Here is a 17,636-nt window from a genome sequence, read left to right on the forward strand (position 1 = left end):
AACATGGGCAGAACAGGAAAAAAAATACTGATTGAAAAACTCAGCTGGGTTTTTCATTCCTTTGTTTTTATTTTATTCTTTTTTATGTTTTTTTTTTCAAATTTGTGGGAGAGAAAGAATTGCAAGCGAAGGGAATTTACCTTTCTAGTCACTCATGAGTAGATCTCTCCAGGAACGCATGGCACCCACATTGAAAAGACATCATGTTAATTTTCATTCATCTCCTATTGGAGTTCCCAATGTTTTTTCACTTTTTGGGCCTGAGTTGAAGTTATGCTGGAAGCAGCTTGCTGTGATTAACCCCAGGCAGAGGTTAGAGCAGCTCTGACCATCAAAGTGTCTAGAAAGTGTTGTGAGGAAAGTTTCAGTCTTGATCACTGAAGACCGGGATGGTATCACTAGGAGAGGATTCCTAAATTTTAATCTGTGAAGAGTGGACTGTTTTAGAAGAATAAGTTCCTTTGGAATCCGAAATTTAAGCTGAACTGCAGACTTATGAGTCAGTTGATGACTTCAGTTAGAATCCAGAGAATCTGAAGTTGGTTTTTAAGCAGTCACTAGTTACAATAAAAACATGAAGATCATCAATGGGCTTCGCAATCATTATTCTGAAATTTCCTTCCTAGCTAATGAGCTTGCACAGGTTGGTTAATCTCTGTTAGGCTCAGTTTCCTTTACTGGTAAATTTGAGAGGGTAATAAAACTTATTGACTAAGTATTAAAAGCAAGTAAGGTGCTTAACATTGTGCGAGTAAGAAATTGAGACTCAATTAATCTTAATTATTGTTTTTGTAGTAGTTATCAACTTCATAATGATACAATAATGATAAACAACTCTTTTGGCTTCCTATTTTAGTTAAGAGTTATTCCTCTGGAAGATCATCATTTAAAGAAAACATTTCAATTCATTTTTCTTTTAGTGAAATATATTTTCAGGTAAGTGAAGTAGAATTGTTTAACTATCCCTTGAAGCATTTACATACCTTTTATTGAACTTTTGATTCTAAGCTTTTTCTGTGCAGGTGGATAACTGATTGTTACATCTCTCTCTATGATGGTAGACAGTGCCTATGGAGGAGCCAAGAGTTTCCAAGGGACTAAACTGGGTTCCGGTTTCACCTTCTTCTCAGACTATGTGTTTCTGAAAGCATGTTTCTCAGATGGATCAGAGGGCAGAGAGAACGGGTACAGCATACCAATATAGGAAAAATAACTAAACTAAATAATTATGGATAGCCACAAAATTAAAGGAAAATAAGCATAAAATAGTTTAAGTGTATCTGGTAAATGTGTTGGAGCAATGTCCTGTTGAGAAGGACGCCCTTTTCTAGAATTAGCCTTATGTACGAAACAGTTTAGGAACCATGAAATGATAGTAATTTCTGTCCATTCAATGGATATTTAATGAGTTCCCACTAAGAGCAAAGCACTAAGCTCAATATCAATGTGAAGTGTGACGAAGCCCAGAACATGACCTTGACTATGGTGGCTGTTATTCTACATTAATGAGAAGAATTACATTAGTCATAATTAATATTAGTTGACAGCCATGATCTCCAAATTATTATTTTACAAATAAGCAGAGTAGCAGCTTTTTATAAGGTGCACGTTCCCAAAATTAATTAGTTTAATGGATCAGCTAAGGTAAGACTAGGAAAAAAAATGTATGAATATTTTTCCAGAGAAACTAAGGATCTGTTTGTCTTTTTGGAAAATAGCTACAGGGGAATAAAGAACAAATGATCACTAAGTTAGAACAGCTCCTAATATTTTTCAACACTCTGAAACTCATCAAAATAAAACAAACTGGCCCTGCCAAGTCCTGTAAAAGCATCGTTATGCAAGGAGGTCTGATTAAGGTTTTATTTTGCATGAAACGATGCCAAATTTCTCAGGGTTTTTCCATTAGAAACAGCCTTTCCGCTAGTTACTATCACCAGAGAGGGTGACTCTGTACTGATTATTTTTATAATTTTATAAATTATTTCCATTTGAGGAAGCCGAGTATGTGTATTAAGGTATTCACTAGGGAGGATAATGAAAAACATTGCTAATAAATCCTGGTGTCATGCATTGGATAGCATTTTAAGTATCCTGGTTTTCTGAACAACACTCCCCTTTCAGTAATGATTTGGGGTTTTGGAAGTATATTAGCCCGGTATCTTAGTTAGGGTTACTATTGCTGAGATAAAACACGGTGTCCAAAACAACTTAAGGAGGAAAGGGTTTGCTTGGCTTATGCTTCCACATCAAAGGTCATCATCATCAAAGGAAGTCAGGATAAGGGACTCAAACATGGCAGGACTCTAGAAATAGGAGCTGATTCAGAGGCCATGGAGGGGTGATGCTTACTGGCTTGCTCCTCATGGCTTATTCAGCCTGATTTCTTGTAGAACTCAGGACCATCAGCCCAGGCATGGCACCATCCAAAATGATCTGGGCCTTCTCTCATCAATCACTAATGAAAAAAAATGCCCTACAGACTTGCCTACAGTCTAAATTTTTGGAGGCATTTTCTCAATTGAGGCTCTATCCTCTCTGATGACTCATGTTTGTGTCAGCTTGACATAAAAGTAGCTAATACACCCAGTGATCTGTTACTTACTCAGCACATTAGAAGAAATGAAGGATCTAAGTCAGAAAGATGGGGTGTTGCTTCTCATTCAGACTTTAACTACATTATCAACATGAGGTAATGTACTGATTGCTGTATCTTCAAGGACCAGGTTCAGGCATTGGACCTCTTCCTAGTCCAGTGTGTTGTTTACTGCGTCTTCCAATTCTTATGTTATTCTCCCAACTGAGATGACTACAGTAAAGAATTCAGTCACAAGCACAGCTGGTCTTGACGTTGTGTAGTGAGTACTGTGGGTTCCGAGTCTACACATGCATCAGTAACTACAACTCACAATGAATAAACACTTCAGAACAAAGCTTGGGGTTGATGACGGAGTGATGTAAATTCCACTCTCAAGATCTCCTAACTCTTCATGTGCTTCATAGCCTATCTTCTGCCTATCTTCTCTTCCTATTGTGAGAGAGTATTCAGAGTGAGAGTTAAAGATAGAGTGGGGTTAAACCATCTGAGTTCAAATATAGCATCTCCCACATGTTTTTGAACCAAAGGCCTAATTCAGCTTGAAAAAAAAAGTCTTGCTTTCTCTATCTTTCTTTTTTTTTTTTCATTATAAAATGGGGCATGAACATATAGGTTAAATGGTTGGCTCTGTGCATCTGCATCTGTATTGGTCAGGCTCTGGAACAACTTCTCAGGGGACAGATAGAACAGGCTCCTGTCAGCAAGTGCTTCTTGGCATCAGCAATAGCATCTGGGTTTGATGTCCACAGATGGGATGGATCTCTAGGTGGGGCAGTCTCTTGGTGGCCTTTCCTTCAGTCTCTGCTCTGTATTTTGTCACTGTGTTTCTTTCTGACAGGAGCAATTCTGGATTAATATTTTTGAGATGAGTGGGTGACCCATCTCTCAATTGGGGGCATGCCTAGTTACTGGATATGGTCTCTACAGGTTCTCTCTCCCATTTGTTGGTTATTTTGGTTAATGTCATCCCTGTTGGGTCCTGGGAAACTTTTGGGTCCCTAACTTCTGGGACTTTCTAATGGCTACTCCCAGTTATCCAACCACCAAATGCAGGGACCCCAATGGAGGAGTTAGGGAAAGGACTGAAGGAGCTGAAGGGGTTTGTAACCCCACAGGAACAACAACAATATCAACCAACCAAACTTCCCCCCATAGATTCCAGGGACTAAACCACCAGCCAAAGAGTACACATGGAGGGACCCATGGCTCAAGCTGCATATGTAGCAGATTACCTTATCTGACATCAATGCAATGACCTGATTACCTTATCTGACATCAATGGGAGGAGAGCCCCTTGGTCTTGTGGAGGCTCAATGACCCAGCATAGGCAAATGAGGAGGAAGGGGTGGATTGAAAAGGGAGCACCCTCATAGAAGCAGGGGGGACAGCGGAAAGCATGGAAGGTTTAAGTGGGAAGAAAACCACACAGGTTCTGGAGAAAAAAGTAAGTTTGGTAAACTGTTTTAGGTAGAATCTGGCACAAAATACTCAACACATTCGACCTCTTACTTTTCCTTACTCACCATCTATGAGGCTCTAAACAGTTTGCAGCAATCATGTGTTTTAGAATGTGCTAAGTCCTTCTCTATCCTTTTTCTTATGCCATTCAACTTATCAGGAACGAGCTTCCCATTCTCAATCACTCTAATACCATCCATGTCGACCTTATTTGATAATAGAATACATGACACCCAGTTCTACTTGAATTTCAGGTCAAGAACAGACGTGTGTGTGTGTGTGTGTGTGTGTGTGTGTGTGTGTGTGTGTGTGTGTGTGTGTGTGCATATCAAGGCCTGATCACATGAAATGTCTTCACTAATTGCTTTCTACCTTTTATGCTGAAGCAGGGTCTCTTGATGAAACCTGGGGCTTACTCTTTCTACTTGCCACCTAACCAGCTCATTCCAGGGATTCTATTTCTCCTTCCTAGGTACCTGCCCAACTTTCAAATTGAGCCTGTCAAACTGTCATCCCCAGACTTGTGATGCATATACTTTATTCAATGGGTCATCTCCTCAGCTCCAAAGATAACTTTCAAGCACAGTTATATCCTATTCAGTAGTCTCTTCTTAATCAATTTTTATTGGATAGTTTATGTATTTACATTTCAAATGTTATCCCCTTTCCCAGTTCCTTCCTCTCCCATCCCCCATCACCCTGCTTCTATGAGGATGCTCCTCATTCTACCCATTCATTCCCACCTCAACACCCTGGCATTCTCCTATACTGGAGCATCAAGCCTTCACAGGACCAAGGGCTTCTCCTATTGAAGCCAGACAATGCCATCCTCTGCTACATATGCAGCTGGAGCCATGGGTCAATCCATGTGTACTCTTTGGTTGGTGGTTTAGTCCCTGGGAGCTCTGGGGTGTCTGATTGGTTGATATTGTTCTTCCTATGGGGTTGCAAACTCCTTCAGCTCCTTTGGTTCTTTCTCTAACTCCTCCATTGGTCCTATGCAGTATTCAGTGGAATATTCTTCTACCTTCTTTGTACAAATACACCTACCAGTGGTAGAATAGCTGGGCATGCTGATGGAAGTGCCTGTAGGGTGACAGGGGCTTATCCTCAGCTTAATGTTTCTATGTCATTATGAAGTTCAAGCATTTCTTGTTCTCAAGAATAGTTGGGAATTTTAAAATGATGTATTATTTAATAATATTTAAATATAATATTTAAATATTGGGCATAATTATTTGAAAAATCAGTTATAGGTCACACGTTTATGACTCATGTGATTTTCTCAGACCATGCTAGAGATGGTGTCATTCCGAGCTTAATAGGTGGCTCTATTCTTACAGACCAAAACTAATGGCTATATAAACTAGATAACATCTCTTTGCAAGTAGACCATAAACCATACCGAGTAAGAACAATGCTCATTTATGAATTATCAATACTTAATACTTAATATATTGAGATTTGAAAAAATAAATGAATAGACAAATGCAAAGGTGAATAAATAAACATAGTGGAGTTTTAAGTGGGGTTTCAATGTTCATAAACATTTAAGGTTATGAACAGATAAACAAAAGGAATAAGAAAAGAAAAATACTAAACAAATCAAAGTCATCTATAGCTTTTTCCTATCCTCCCAGTCAGTAACCTCAGACCAGCTTCAAATCCTTCCTGTTTCACCACTATATACATTCCCTTCAGGATCCATGAAGTAAGGACAGTCCAATACCTGCTTCTTTTCATGTCTCATTTCACTCAATCAGCCAAGACCAGAATAGATATAGAGATAGAAACATGCCTGGTTTATGTAGGGAGTATTCAGAAGTCAGGGTATACAGCCCTACAGGTTCCCCAAGGGGCTTCAGTTGTGCCCTGGCCCATTTTGTCTCTGGATTTTATGCAGTAAATCTTACCATGAATAGAAATTAATTTTAACATCCTCAATATTAATAACAGCATTAAGAACGAGTATAATAAAAGTTTATTGACTAATTTCCCACCGTAATTTGCTTGTGATTCCGCTGCAGCCATATTACACTTTTAGGAAATGTAGAAACTGTGTTCATAGGCTGCATAGTAATGACAGTAAAAGAGCAAATGATACTTTGAAAATCATTCTTTGGGATCTGAGACTTTGGGGGTTAGAAAATGTAATGCTGTTTCCATGGGAGACGTATTGAATAATTTTAAAAAATAATAAGCGAGATTTCCCAACTGGAAAAGAGCTAAAAAGTACATAATGTATCCAAGAGTGGTTCATGTGTTATATGCTTTGAAATAGGTATCTTTGAGAAAAGAAGAGCCTGTTGTCAAGTGTTATATTAAGAATCTATGAGTGTCCTACTCCTTCCAGGAAAAATAGTAATTATAACTACAATCATAAAATGAGTGAAAATTTGCCCTTGCCTTATTTCAGACACCTCTCTAAGAACAGACCTGATTTTCCTTATTTTTTATAATCAACCTTTCTTATGAAAATAAACATGTCCAGTATATTCTTAACTCACACAGCTAGAGAATTATGTCACTGATGACATAGCTTAGGATGGAGAGGTCGCATAACTTCCAACCAAAACCATAATGTAGATATGATAGGAAAGCCAGTGATAAGATTCCTGAAGTTTATCATAAGTTAGAATTGAAAGGAAAAGGTATAGTCAGAGTGAAATGATGTTGAGCAGGGCATCACATACTAAGAGTTAAAAGGAATTCATATCAGAAGCAAGGTCGGTTGTGAAAACATGCTCAGGAAATGCTAAGATTAAACATGGTGGCAGTAATGGACAATGAGGTCAGAGTCATAAATTAGATGGATAAATTACTCAGAATGGATGGAGGTAAGATCTCGTCTCTATGACAGTGATGTCATAAAGTTGATGGACACTGGCATCTGCTGTCCATCCAACTATAATGATTCTGGAAGGGTAATCTGCTAGATCTAGTACATGAAGACTTGCTAGCAGAGAACCAATATGTGAAGCCTCTTTGGGGGCAGGTTTTGTGCCTTGTCTATGTCCAGATGAAAAAGCTTCCAGAGTACTCACTGTTCATACTGCGAAGTTGGATGTCTTTAGAGATTGTCATTGATCTTTTATACCAGTGAAGTGCACACCTGTTTTTTATTCTTTTTTCTTTTTCTTTTTTAGTATAGAATAGAGCTCATTCAGAGCATGGGGAGGGGAGTTAAGAGGGTAGGAGAGAGAGAGAGAGAGAGAGAGAGAGAGAGAGAGAGAGAGAGAGAGAGAGAGTAAAGGTGTAGAGGCTGGCCATGAGAATGTGGAGAGAAGTGGGGAAGGGAATGGGGGAGAGAGGGACAGAGGGAAAAGAGGGGAAGAGCAAGAGAGCAAGAGAGGGGCAAGAGCTGTTTTTTCTTTTATATTGACTTAATCTCTTACCATTGGAACTGAAATCTTCAACATCTCATACCACAGATAGGAAAAAAAATACATCTCTGCTTCTTCCTCAAGCAGTTTCTAAGACTTTTGCATAAGGAAGATCCCTTACAGAAGATTGCTGGGGGCATGTTAGGTCTTAGTCATGCCCTTCCTTTTAATTTCATTTTTCTTCATTTTGCTCCCAGATCACTAGGGAAACCAGGAATGTTCAACATGCATGGGCTTCTCCACAATGGAGGAGATAAAATACCTGTTTTCTCATTCAGAAAGCTGGGCATGGATATTGTCAATGACCTGGAGACCTATTTGCTCTCTATGGAATAGACTTCACCTCCCTTTTGCTATAAAATCAGACCTCACTCAAATCTCCCAAAATGATTATCTCAGACTGTTCTTCCTTAGACCTTTGTCTTTAACTCCTAGTCAATAGAACCGATCCTTAGGAAAAATGTCAGATGTATTTATGATCTGCTGATCTCCATGCTATCTCCTTCGGAGACCACACTTGAGTCTAAGCCTTTTACATATAGAACCCTCCATCAAGGTCACACATACTTTGCAAAGAAGTTTCTATGTAGTCACACCTTAACCTTTATCATGCGCCTGAAATTGGAATGACTGTTGCCTGGATACCTGGAATGGGAATGATTTGTTACCTGGAATTTTGACCCTAATTGTACTGTATTTTATTTTATTTTTATTTTTTAAAGATTTATATATTTATTTTATGTATATGAACACACTATCACTGACACACCAGAAGAGGGCATCAGATCCCATTACAGATGGCTGTGAGTCACCATGTGGTTGCTGGGATTTGAACTCAGGAACTCTGGAAGAGCAGTCAGTGCTCTTAATGTCTGAGACATCTCTCCAGCCCCTGTACTGTATTTTAAATATGTTGCCTGCCATTAGACTTCCCAAGGTTGAATCCAGGTTGACACAGTCAATCTGAGCCAAGTTTTCAGTCTCCCTTCCTCAAGGTCTGTGTTCCTTTCTGACACCTGCAGGGACCACCTCAGCATATTGCTTCTATTGGAATTTTTTTTTTTATTAACTTGAGTATTTCTTATATACATTTCGAGTGTTATTCCCTTTCCTGGTTTCCGGGCAAACATCCCCCTCCCCCCTCCCCTTCCTTATGGGTGTTCCCCTCCCAACCCTCCCCCCATTGCTCGCCTTGCCACCACAGTCTAGTTCACTGGGGTTCAGTCTTAGCGGGACCCAGGGCCCCTTCCACTGGTGCTCTTACTAGGATATTCATTGCTACCTATGAGGTCAGAGTCCAGGGTCAGTCCATGTATAGTCTTTAGGTAGTGGCTTAGTCCCTGGAAGCTCTGGTTGCTTGGCATTGTTGTACATATGGGGTCTCGAGCCTTCAAGCTCTTCCAGTCCTTTCTCTGATTCCTTCAACGGGGGTCCTATTCTCAGTTCAGTGGTTTTGCTGCTGGCATTAGCCTCTGTATTTGCTGTATTCTGGTTGTGTATCTCAGGAGCGATCTACATCCGGCTCCTGTCGGTCTGCACTTCTTTGCTTCATCCATCTTGTCTAATTGGGTGGCTGTATATGTATGGGCCACATGTGGGGCAGGCTCTGAATGGATGTTCCTTTAATCTTTGCCTCTCTCTTCCCTGCCAAGGGTATTCTTTTTCCTCATTTAAAGAAGGAGTGAAGCATTCACATTTTGATCATCCGTCTTGAGTTTCATTTGTTCTAGGGATCTAGGGTAATTCAAGCATTTGGGCTAATAGCCACTTATCAATGAGTGCATACCATGTATGTCTTTCTGTGATTGGGTTAGCTCACTCAGGATGATATTTTCCAGTTCCAACCATTTGCCTACGAATTTCATAAACTCGTTGTTTTTGATAGCTGAGTAATATTCCATTGTGTAGATGTACCACATTTTCTGTATTCATTCCTCTGTTGAAGGGCATCTGGGTTCTTTCCAGCTTCTGGCTATTATAAATAAGGCTGTGATGAACATAGTAGCACGTGTCTTTTTTATATGTTGGGGCATCTTTTGGGTATATGCCCAAGAGGTATAGCTGGATCCTCAGGCAGTTCAATGTCCAATTTTCTGAGGAACCTCCAGACTGATTTCCAGAATGGTTGTACCAGTCTGCAATCCCACCAACAATGGAGGAGGTATTCCTATTTCTCCACATCCTCGCCAGCATCTGCTGTCTCTATTGGAAATTTTTAAATTATGTGTATATATGCATTTGGGTTTGTGTACCTAACATGGGTTTTCTACAGGAATAGTAGAATGTTATTATTCACCGCCATATCTCTAGCTCCCTAATTGTATTTGATAAGCAAGTTTATTTGAGAATCATTGGATACAATGTTGTAGTTGGTGTAACAATAATCTACATATCCTTTTAGAGAGCTATCCAGGATCTGTGCTAGTAGGCCATTCCAAGCTCCCATAATCATCTCCACATGGGCTAAATGTCTCAATGACAGTATTCATACCTGCACAAAAGAATACTCTATCACTTGCTGGTGGAATTTTAACAGTTTCCAATGCCAGAATCCATCCACCCATAACAGTTATCTAATCAGAGTATCAATTCACTGGAGTAAATGATAGTGATAGAATTGGTAGAGGGGGAGAGTCCAGAGTCTTCTGTCTTTACCAATCATAGTGAAAGGACAAATCCAGAAGAGACAGAAGCCCTGCACCTACAGTCCAGCAGGGATCTTAGACACTGGGATGAGATCAGGCCAGGAAGAGAGAACAATCAGGGCAGCTTAAATGAAGTTCAGAGAAGCTCCAGAGAGCCTCAAGAAATACTGAAAACAAATAAACAAACAAAGAAAACAAAACAGTAATTTTAGAGGGGCCGATCTATAACATATATACCATTGGGAGACTGGCACTTCTAGACTAAGAGATAGGAAAAATGGCTGTGGCTTCACATCTACTGGAGCTGGATGAAAGCAGAGAGAATCACATTTGTCCCCCAATTCCTCCGTGTGCTGAGCATCAGTGAATTGAATGACTATGAGCTTCAGAGTGCAACAGAGTCTGGTCAGCTCTGTTTTGTTGCTCATACCATTTTGGGGATTTATTTATTTATCCTGCCTAGATAATACTTCCTCCCTTATAAATTAGTATATTCACATGTACTTCACAGTGCAGTTCAAAAATCGAGAATGTGAACCATAGAATCTGAATGAAGATGTATTTTGACATTGTATTTAATAATGGAAGCAATCATAGAAGACTATTTGAGGTCTTCTGTTGTTGATAAATCATTATCACCCTATATTCAACACACCATCCCAGCTCTTGAAAATGAAGCAAGGCAAATGAGATGTTAGAGAGAAAAATTTTAACAGTGGAAGAGTTGATGTCATAAATCAGGGGAAATATCAAGTCATACTGGTGGTTGCAGGAAGGTCAAGAATGACAGGAATAAAGTTGCTGGTTATCTTCAACCTGGCCCCTCTTCTCTCTCTCTCTCTCTCTCTCTCTCTCTCTCTCTCTCTCTCTCTCTCTCCTTCCCTCCAAATATATATATATATATATATATATTTATAAATAAATATACGGATATCCATATATATTTATTTATAATATATACATATATTATATATACTTTCATTTATTTATGTATAATATATACATATAATATATACACACATATATAAAATCTGTCATAGGTTCAGGTAGACATTCAAATTTTCTTTGCCATTTAAAAGTGTGTAAAGAAACACATGAGAAGAGGTTGCTGGACATCATCTGTGCCAAGAAGAGGTGGCTTCAAAGGAAGAAATTCAGGCCAGTGTTGTTCAGTGTTCTTGCCAATCCATCTACATCAGTTTTATTAAACTTTGTGCCTGTATCAGAAGCTATATTTAATTGAAGCCAAAAGCCTTGGTCCAGTTTTGAGCACTTCTCTCAGCAGGCAGAAGTCAGGGGATTTTCTAGGTCCTATTGGCACTCTGGTTTTGCCAGTGACCAGCTGCAGCAGAGCAAATGGTCCCATGGGCTAGAAGTCACAAAGATGTGACTTGTTGCTATAACAGTGCTTTTAGGGTGATGGAATGTAAGAGAAAATATCTTGAAACTTTTATTTTTGATTTGGCCAAAAAGAAACCATTAATGAAAGTTTGGTTAGGAAACTTCACTCTGCTTCATGCAGTAAAATCTAAGACCTTCTGGGACAAAACAAGTTGGTCTCATGTCATTTCAGACTTATATTGAACATTCCTCACTGCCAAACATGGCAGGCATCATAATCCACAGGAAGAAAGAAGCAGGCACCTGTCAGGAACCATAGTAATGTAGTACAGCCTCCTTTTGCTGCCTCCTTCTCCTTGCGTCCTCTTTCTTTTACCATGAAACAAAAGTTTGTGGTTGGTATTTTTCTTCCACTTAACCTCATATGAATTCTTTCAACCATTGATCAGTAACACAATCTAGTTTGAGTAGATAAATAAGCTGGAAGGGAGGGAGGGAGGGAGAGAGAGAAAGAGAGAGGGAGAGAGAGAGAGACAGAGACAGAGAAAGGGAGAGAGAGAAGAAAGAAGGGAGAGAGGGAAGAGAGGGGAAGACGGGGTGGGGAGGGAAGGTGAGGAGAGGGGAGGAGAAAGAACTCTGCATCCTGAATCCCTCCATTTGTGACTCAAGAATACAGCACATTATTTTAAACCATGTTTATCTTACTTTTCTTACTTTTGATACATTTTGATACATGTAAAAGCCAACAGTGACATATAGGAAAGGACCTGTCAGTAGTACTGGTTCTGTTCTGTGATAAATGACACAGTATGTCAACAAGTATCTGTTATTCATCCTGCTGGATTTCTTAGAATACTTGGAAGTGGAGCAGAAATGGGGTAAGGAAGAGGAAGAGAAGAAGAAAAATAGGAAGAGGAAAAAGGGAGGGGAAGAAGCACTGTCAGAGGTAAACTAAGAGGTGGGTAGATTCAGCAGAAATGAGGATTAAAGGAGGTAGAAACAACACCTGCCAATCTTAGGAATCAAAAATAATCTAGGGACGAGCCAGAGTGAATCTCTAGTAACTTGCTACTCTGTTGTACTTGTCATACTCCTTTCCCTTTATGTATTTTTTTTAAATTTAATCAGTTGAGCATATTAAAGCATCACATAAGTGAATGAGGATTTGAGGGGGAAGGAGTTGCTCCCTTCCTTTCATCCTTCAGGTACAGGGAAGGCTCTCTCCAGGGCCAGACAAACTCAATCAAGCCTCCTGCTACTTCTCTGGCATGGCAAGCTCTGTTAGCCTTGCCCCAGTGGATAAATGATTGAAGCCCCTGTCTGAAAGTGAGTTTAGTATCAGGAGGGAGCTTTCAGCTTGTATTTCTCAGTGTCTCACTCTCCTCACATTCTTATCACCGTTATGCAAAATGCATGTCCTCTTTATCCAGGTGCAAAGTTTCTGATTACTTTGGCAGCAGAGAAAACTTCCTTTTGAATTGGATTTTCATTTGTGATGTGTGAGTAACTCTTTGAGCATAGGGTTGGGTACCCAGGAGGATGAGTAGATCCCTATTCCCTTCAAACACACAACTGTTCCTCATGCTATCTAAGAGAATAACTTTGTATTAGTGAGTCTAGAAGATCAAAACCAGATGTGTCTGGATCTCAGAAGCTTTCATTTTAGATGAACTTGGCAGTAGGAATGCTTATTGAAAATGATTTTACTGTTGTATCTACAGAATTACCTTTCTTGGTGCTCCTATTCTGGGATTTATTTTATCATTTTAATATATATCTGGATTGGTTTTTCTGTATAATATAAGTGGAAAAAGGAAAACACAGAAATGAGAGATCCTTTTAGTCTCCAACCTGCATTACCTGATGGTTTTTCTAGGGGTCTAATTGAAGAGTTTTGAGATGACATTACAAATCTGATTTTTAGAAGAGCTCCAGGATCTGGTGAGTCTGGTGAATAGATTACTATCAGACTCTAAAATATTGTCCTCTTCCTGTTGCCATCAGTTCCCAGATATTCTTATGTCCCTCTTTTCCATGCAATGGTGATCTACCCCTGTCATTCATTCAGTGGAAGATAGTGAATCCTAAGACCCGGAAGTATTTTAAAGAACTCTTTCTCTTTCAAGACTGTGGATGTGAACTTTGGGTTGCAGTGGGTATGACATTCCCTATTCACAGTTAAAGCTTTGAGCTGTGGCAGCTACTGAGTGCAGCCTGAGAATGGCAGTGTAGGCAGTTGAATGGAGAGATGGAGTGAAACTCTGTCCTCAATGAATCAGTTGAGCTTTTGACCAGGCTTCTCTGACTTGATATATATGTCTATCTATATCAGCAACAGCCAAACTATTTAAACCAAGATAAATTGGGCTTTAAATTATTCAACATCAAAAGAGCACGATCAAGCTCAAAGAGGCAAAATTAGTAATCTATGCTTTAAATACCCTTTGAAATAGGCAGAGAACATGAAGTGAGTATTACCAATTCTTATTCAGTGCCGACTAAGCACAGTCTTAGGCTCAGTGTAGATACTAGGAATTAAGAAGCCCAGTTCCTACAGGTACTAATTAAACTGTTTTGGTCTTGTCCTCTAATGTACCACAAATCATATATGTTGAAGACCTGGTCCTAATGCAGCCATATTCAGGGTGGGAGGTGATGGGATTCAGAGGTTCTAAACTCACCAATGGGTTGATTTCTTAATAGACTTACAATTTAATGGGCTATTGAAAAATGGTAGATTTTTGGGTGGGAGCATCTCATTGGAGGAGGCCAGTCACTAGGGATGTGACCTTGAAGGGTATGTATTGCATCCATAACCCTTTTTCTCTGCCTGCTACCTAACCTCAATGCCATGTAGTGAGCAACATGGCTCTACCACATGTTCCCTGACATAATGTTTCAAGTTAGCAAAGGCCAAGATACAATGATCCAAGTGTCCATGGACTTAACACAGCAATTCAACAGGAAAGTATTCAAAGTGGATAAGGGTATCCTCTGTATGCAAGATAGAGGGGGAAGATGACTTTCACTGTGAGCCTGAGAGATCCAGCTGCAGATGAAATACTACTGGATCTGTTTCACAGGTTCTAAGAATAAACTAGCCATCATATTTACCACAGCAGATTCCTTGTATCCTTCCTGGAGTAATTTATTATTTGAATATTTCTACCTAAGTTAGTGACTCAAAGAATTGAATCTGAAATCTAAAGATGGCTTCATCACATTGGAGCAGTAGGGGAGCCCTTTTGCAGTATGAGTAATTTCCCCTGGATCTATCAAATGGAACCACTAAAATATTAAAATGATGATTGCAGTCTCTAGACTCAAATATAATACTTAGAGTTCTCTCTATGCTGCAACATGAACATATCCCATATGACAGTAATTTAGAAAACCTCAATGATAGATTTCTAGGCTGGCCAAATGGGCACACTATTAATGATCTGTATATATTTTCTTTTTTATTAGATATTTTTATTTACATTTCAAATGTTATCATTTTCCCCCACCCAACCACCCATCCCTTCCTGCCTTCTCACCCTGACATTCCCATATACTGGAGCATTCAGCCTTGGCAGGACCAAGGACTTCTCCTCCTTTTGATGTCCAACAAGGCCATTCTCTTCTACATATGAAGCTGGAGCCATGGATCTGCCCAGGTGTACTCTTTGGATGGTGGGTTAGTCCCTGGGAGCTCTGGTTGGCATTGTTATTCTTATGGGGTTGCAAACCCCTTCAGCTCGTTCAATCCTTTCTCAAACTACTCCAAATGGGGACCCCATTCTCAGTTCAATGGTTTGTTGCAAGCATTTGCCTCTGTATTTGACATGCTCTGGCAGAACCTCTCAGGAGACAGCTATATCAGGCTCCTGTCATTATGTACTTCTTGGCATCAGCAATTTTGTCTGGATTTCATGGCTGTATGTATGAGGGCTGGATCCCCACGTGGAACAGGCTCTAAATGGCCATTCCTTCAGTCTCTGCTCAAAACTTTGTCTCCATATCTACTCCTATCAATATTTTTGTTCCCCTTTTTAGGAAAGGACAGAAGCATCTGCACATTGGCCATTCTTTTTCTTGAGCTCCATGTGGTCTGTGGATTGTATCTTGGACAATCTAAGCTTTTGGGCTAATATGCACTTATCAGTCAGTGCATACCAGGTGTGTTTTTTGGGGGTCGGGTTACCTCATTCAGGATGACATTTTCTAGTTCCATCTATGTGCCTATGAATTTAATGAAATCATTTTTTAAATAGTCGAGTAGTGCTCCATTGTGTAAATATACCACATTTTCTGTGTCCATCCCTTTGTTTAAGAACATCTGGGTTTTTCCAGCTTTCCAGCTTCTGGCTATTATAAATAAGGCTGCTATGAACATAGTGGAGCATGTGTCTTTGTTATATGTTGGAGCATCTTTTGGGTATATGCCCAGCAGTGGTATATCTGGGTCTTCAGGTAGTACCTGAATTTTCTGAGGAAACTCCAAACAGATTTCCTGGGTAGTTGTACCAGTTTGAAATCCCATCAATAATGGAGGATTTTTCCTCTTTCTCCACATTCTCACCAGCATCTGTTGTCACCTGAGTTTTTGATCTTAGCCATTCTGTCTGGTGTGAGATGGAATCTCAGGGTTGTTTTGGTTTGCATTTCCCTTATGACTAAAGATGTTGAACATTTCTTTAGGTACTTTCCATCCATTCGATACTCCTCACTTGGAATTCTTTGTTTAGCTCCGTACCCCATTTTTTAACATGGCTATTTGATTCTCTGGAGTCTAACTTCCTGTGTTCTTTGTATATATTGGATATTAGCCCTTTATCAGATGTAGTATTGGTAAAGTTCTCCAAATCTTATGGTTGCTGTTTTGTCATAATGACAGTGTCCTTTGCCTTACAGAAGCTTTGCAATTTTATGAGGTCCCATTTGTCGATTCTTGATCTTAGAGCATAAGTCATTGGTGTTCTGTTCAGGAAAGTTTCCCCAGTGTCCATGTGTTTGAGGCTCTTACCCACTTTTTCTATTAGTTTGGGTGTGTCTGGTTTTATGTGGAAGTCCTTGATCCACTTGGACTTGAGCTTTGTAAAGGGCGAAGAAAATGGATTGATTTGCATTCTTCTAATTACTGACCTCCAGTTGATCCAGCACCATTTGTTGAAAATGATAGTTTTTTCCACTGGATGGTTTTAGCTTCTTTGTCAAAGATCAAGTGACCATAGGTGTGTGGGTCCATTTCTGGGGTCTTCGATTCTATTCCATTGATCTACCCACTTGTCTCTGTACCAATACGAATACAGATTTTTATTACTATTGCTCTGTATTACAGCTTGAGGTCAGGGATGGTGATTCTTCTAGAAGTTGTTTTATTTTTGAGGATAGTTTTCACTATCCTTTTTTTTTTATTCCAAATGAATTTGCAATTGCTCTTCTTAACTCTAGGAAGAATTGAATTGGTCCAAACTATTCCACAAAATACAAATAGAAGAAACATTACTCAACTCCTTCTATGAAGCTACAATTACGCTTGTACCTAAACCACACAAATACCCAACAAAGAAAGAGAGCTTCAAACCAATTTTCCTTATGAATATCGATGGAAAAATACTCAATAAAATTCTTGCATACTGAATCCAAGAACACATCAGAATAATCATCCATCATGATCAAGTAGGCTTCATTCCAGGGATGTAGGGATGATTCAATATATGGAAATCCATCAATGTAATCCACTATATATACACAAACTATATATGGAAAAAACATGTGATCATATCATTAGATGCTGAGAGATCATTTGACAAAATTCAATAGCCCTTCATGTTAAAAGTCTTGGAAAAATATGGAATTCAAGGCCCATACCTAAATATAGTAAAAGCAAACCAGAACAAACCAGTAGCCAACATCAAACTAAATGGAGAGAAACTTGAAGCAATCCCACTAAAATCAGGGACTAGACAAGGCTGCTCACTCTCTCTGTACTTATTCAGTATAGTTCTTGAAGTTCTAGCCAGAGCAATCAGACACAGAAAGGAGGTCAAAGGATGCAATTTGGAATGGAAGAAATCAAAATATCCCTATTTACAGATGATATGATAGTATACTTAAGTGACCCCAAAGGTTCCACCAGAGAACTACTAAGCCTGATGAACAACTTCAGCAAAGTAACTGAGTATAAAATTAACTCAAACAAATCAGTAATTGTCTTCTACCCAA

Source organism: Rattus rattus, chromosome 2, assembly GCF_011064425.1.
Source record: "Rattus rattus isolate New Zealand chromosome 2, Rrattus_CSIRO_v1, whole genome shotgun sequence".
Lineage (NCBI taxonomy): Eukaryota > Metazoa > Chordata > Mammalia > Rodentia > Muridae > Rattus > Rattus rattus.